At 40.8% G+C, this 5,154-nt stretch overlaps 1 pseudogene; it reads right to left on the bottom strand.

The window, feature by feature from the left end:
- Positions 1–3,125: 3,125 nt before the first annotated feature.
- On the bottom strand, positions 3,126–4,432 carry LOC144373089 (AN1-type zinc finger protein 5 pseudogene; annotated as a pseudogene).
- Positions 4,433–5,154: the final 722 nt, after the last annotated feature.

Genomic DNA, 5,154 nt, shown 5'->3' with positions numbered 1-5,154 from the left:
TTGATTAGGGAAGAGGCCTTGACTCTTTCCAGGTGCTACTTTGGAAAACTCCCTACGTCTGTAAAGTAGGACATAAAGTGATGTCTGCCTCTCAGGCTGGTGTAAGGCCAAGCTCCAGGTTCATGATTCTCTAAAAGGCAGTTTGCAATGGGTGGGGCAGGGGATCTATTTTGACAGTATTATCATTTAGTATTTTATTTTCTTTTCAACATTTCTTTTTTAGTTGTAGGTGGACACAATACATTTATTTTATTTTTATGTGATGGTGAGGCTTGAGCCTAATGTCTCATGCATAATAGACGAACACTCTACCTCTAGGCAAAACTGCAGCCTTCATTTAATTTTATATATGGAAACATAACTCCTTGCATTTAAAAAAAGCTATATTACCAGGCTCTGTCCTAGGCAGAGAGGACACAGACATGAACAAAACAGCAAGGAATCTCTGCTCTCATTTTCGTGGGGGCTACCATTCCCCTGGACTGACCCAAGAATTCAGGCACTAAAGAAACATGAAGTACTGACCCCCTTTAGGCATCTGATCTAATGTTACCATCCATGGCAATGTTTTACCTTCTCAATTATTCTAAAACACACCCCTCACCATGTCATTTAGCTGCCCCAGTCCTTTCCTACCTGTGAGATAAAGGCCTCCTTAAGGATCCCTTCCTTGCTTGCTTCTCCAGTTTCATCTCCCCACTTCTCTTTGAGGTTTCAAGAATTCCTGTCTCATCCCTACTTGTACTTACTGCTCTGCTTAATGTGGGTACTTTCCCATTGTTAGAAGTGCTAAGTCCTAATTAGACACTAGATGGCACCAGAAGTGTACTTTTGACATTTTTCTAGCTTCCACCAGAGTACCTGCCTATTTATTGTCTGGCTTGGTTAAGAAACATTTTAGAAAACTCTTCAGTACTTGCTTTACAAGCAGCTTTTTATTTTTTTTGTACAAACCTTCATTAATTGTATTATGAAATTAATCATCCAGCTATGAAAGGGAGTATTACAATAACTACCCAGTGTGTGTGTGTGTGTGTGTGTGTGTGTGTGTGTGTGTGTGTGTATGAACATATATTATTTTTTCAAATTTTATTCAGAAGTAGGAAAAGGGATTCAATTTAGTCATGGCCTGGGATGTTGTGCCTGAGATGTTTCAGGAGTCCTTACTAATATTGTGCCTGGGATGTTTCAGGAGTCCTTACTAATATTGCAGGTATTTCATTCTCTTTTATATAGTGTGATTATTATAAGCCATTAAATAGAATAAATATATCTAAGAGATGCCAAGTGTTATCTCACTTGTAGTTGTCCACTGGGTATCTAAGTGAATATTCAGTGCTTTTTGGCAAAAGCAGCTTTTAAGTCCCTCAATATGAGGAGGATTTGTGAACATTTAGCAGAACTTGTCCCCATGGATGTGATCATCAATATTATATATATTATATAAAATGATGGCATGACTTGGTTATAGGAATAAAAGTGGTTTAACATGACTTATTTATTTATAATTATATATTTTATAAATACTTAATGTAATTGTACAAATACTTAATGTAATTCTATATTTATAAAGCAATAAGTTTGAATACATGTATCTCTCTGGGTCCCTATTTCACACATACATGTTTATAATATTGTCTTTAAGATAAGCAGGTTTGGGGGAGGGATTGGTGTGAGTGTAATGTTGAAAAGATCAAGGACAATTGCTGAATTTTTGACTTGAGCACTCTAGGGTAGTGGCTGATACCCAATCCTGTATGGAGCAGAAAAACCACATGAGGCAGGGAAAAGAGTGCTAGTCTTGAAGAAGGCTTTTATATTGATGTTTGTGATTTCTCCTTGATATCCACAAGAACATGTCTGAACATGAGAGGAGAGGACTGGGAAAAAAATGAATATTTGGAAATCAAGGGAATGTGGAAAATACTACCATGAGACTGAGCATGACTCAGGGTGTGGCTACAGGGAGCTTTTCTCTGAGCTGGGGACACCCCTATATTTAGCATTGGTGAAGAAAATTATATGAAGGAGACAGAGAGTGAGGGCATCCAGTTAAAGAGATAGGAAACCAGGAAAATGTAATAACATGGATTTCTGGAAGAGATGATTTTAAAATGAAAGGCAGAAACTTAGGTTCTAAAAACCACTAAAAAGTGAACTACAGGGTGACAAAGCAGGAACCTTGAAATTTGGTGCCATAGTGGTTTCTGAAGATCTCAGTGGAACCCCTATCATGTGGTGGGAACTGAAGCCAAATGGAAGATACATGGAAAAAAATATGGTCAGCATAGTGAAGGCAATAGCTGGAGATCATTTTTTCTGATTGTGTACAGTAAAATAAAGGAAGACTCAGCCAGGTGTTAACATTTATGGTGTCTGAGATGTGGGGAGAGCTCATTTCTGCAAATGTTTTTTTGTGGCTGCAGAAAGCTTTTTTCTATTACCATGTTTGCCACCTACACCCTAGAGTTGATTTTTTAGTAGTAATATAAAAGCTCAATAGTAATTTCTGGAGGGTAGGAAGGGTGCTGTGGCAGGGCAAGGGATGAAAGTAGAACTAACTAACTAGATATAATCATTTTGTACCATGCACTTGGAAATTTTATGCTTGATTCCATTAACATGTGCAATAAATATTTGTTAATTAAAAACAAATTAAAACTAATTATTCCATTTAATCACTGCAAGGTAGGCACTCAACACTGATGGAGAGAGTATCCTTATGGTTTGTTTCCTGCTTATGAAAATGATCATTGTTAATCACCTATAAAGAGAACTGATTAAATAATTTTGGAAGAAATAGTATGGATTTGAAATGCCTTGTTGTCACAGAATGATGAGGTTATCTGATGGTCACTGAAATATTTGAAGCACTACAGTCCACCCATTGTAAAGGTAGTTTGTGCCAGGTTCATCCTTTGGGAATGTAATATTTTTCCTTTATTCCTTCACTATTTGTTGCAATCAAGTCACTGGAATCTTCCCACCCTTAAAATGACAAGGTTACTAAGCTCCACATGTAGGAAGCAATGCTATTCTTTTTTTTTTTTAAAGGAAAATGGCCATGCATCTGCTCTTTAATGTTTTCCTACAATATATTATAATAAAAACAAATTTTCAGTCTCTTCACAAGTAGTAATTTATATTCTCTGGATTTTTTCAGCCACAACAACTGGATTCTCTTTTCTGATTTTTGCTGCAGCTTCTGCTTTGTAATCATATGGACAGTTGTGCTTGTCAGAGTAACGGTGAAGTCCACAAAACAAATTTCCACATCGGCAGTCAAATCCTGTAAGGCCAACTTTCTTTCTACACATGAAACATCTGTTCTTCTTTGGTTTGGGTAACTCAGGAGCTTTTTCTTCACTTTGAGAAATACTGGGCTGAGAAACTGATGGACTGGGCTGAGTGACAACTGGCTCTGACACCTCTGTTTTCCGGGTAGTTATTTTGTCCTCTCTTGAAATGCTCACTTCTGTCATTTGCTGAGTTACAGGCAAGGCAGCCACAGGCACATTTCTTGATTTTTCAGATGTGCTGCCAGCAGCACCTTCACAGTTGTTTAAGCTAGCCTCTGCTCTCTGTACAGATGCAGAATCTGAGGTAGGACTGTTGGAATCACTGGCTGTTCATTTAATTAGGTTAGTGATTTAAGCACTTTCACTTTGCTGCAATCCTACACTTGAGTATCCAAACCATTGGGCTCATTCTGCCACTATTCTGCTGCCTCTGAAGATGTTCTTTGTAGCAAACAGAACACATTCCATTTGTCCTAGAATTTCCATAAAAGCCACATCCTGTACTACACAGCATGGGCCCTGGGGTCTGGTTAGTCTCCTGAGCCATATTTTTCTGCCTGCGGGGGCGGAGGGAATGCAGAAGTTGAGGTCGCGCGCGACGCCGGCGCTATAGGGCTGAGCCGAGGCCTCCCGGAAGGATGAGCCGGGCGCCTGGAGCCGCCGCCACGGGCCAGGAGCGGGTCGGGGCCGCAGGTGGAGGTGGTGGCGCCGCCGCCGCCGCGGGGTCCTTCTTTGTTCCTGCAGCAGCGCCGAGCGTGGCCGGGACACGCCGGAGCTCGGGAAGTGAGAGGAGGGAGGCGGGGGGGGGGGGGTGCAGAGGAGGAGGCGGAGGGAGGACCGGAGGCTGCGGCTGCTAACGCTGTTCTAGGAGCTCGCCCGTCGTCGCCTCACGCCTCCACGGGCGCCCAGGTGGGCCGAGAAAGGGTTGAGTGGAGCGCACGTTGCGAGGTCCGGGTGTAGTGAGTGTCCGCTGAAGGCGCTTTCCGTCGTTACCGCCACCGCCAGGGAAGCTGCGCGGCCCCCGGCAGGGAGAGAGCACGAAGTCCTGATGCAGACAGCTTCGCCATCTGGCCGACTGACGCTAGCTCTTCTTCGCCGGGCGCTCGGGCCGAGGCGATGCTATTCTCCTGCATTGTTTTGAACTCTTCTATATGAAAGATTTGTCTGTTCCCAAGAGTTTTTATCAGTGAAGTCAATTATGTTTTATTAATAAATATATATTCATTTGTTGCTTTCACTTATAATTTACTGTTAAAGGTTTTTATTTTATTGCTTATATTTTTTCCAGCTTTCACTCTTTCAGGATCTTTTACTTTAGTACTTACATCATTTGTCAGGCATCCACATTTTGGACACCTTGGCAGACTCTCCTCTTACTCTTCATTTTCTTCCTCCTTCTTATGTTAAGGCTCATTTTTAAATTGATGTCATCAAATCCTAGAATCATCACTTTCTCCAGGGAAATATACAACTTTTTACTGATATTTTTGGGTACCTTGTGTAATTTGTCAGGCCCAATGCAAAATGAAAACTTAGACTTCCTGTCTAGAAGCAGGTGACCTCTACCATTGACATTATGCCACAGAAATCTATTTCTTTCTTCTGTGATATCTTCAAATGCCATGGTACATTTTGTCTTTTAATTGTCCTTCTTATTGCAACATTTTAAATTATTAGGTGTATGCCATATCAATTCTTAATGCAAACTTATGAACAAGTCACATTGGAGAACTTACACTTCCATGTTGTGTTCATTAATACCAAAGCAGGGGATATGTTACACAGAACCAGTGCAATTGTTTTTACTACACCTTGATAACTGTGAACAATTTCTCCAACTGGTTTGTTAATGAGT

Source organism: Ictidomys tridecemlineatus, unplaced genomic scaffold (assembly GCF_052094955.1).
Source record: "Ictidomys tridecemlineatus isolate mIctTri1 unplaced genomic scaffold, mIctTri1.hap1 Scaffold_225, whole genome shotgun sequence".
Classification (NCBI taxonomy): domain Eukaryota; kingdom Metazoa; phylum Chordata; class Mammalia; order Rodentia; family Sciuridae; genus Ictidomys; species Ictidomys tridecemlineatus.
Note: the sequence above shows the minus strand (reverse complement) of the source record. Positions and strands in the feature narration are given on the sequence as shown.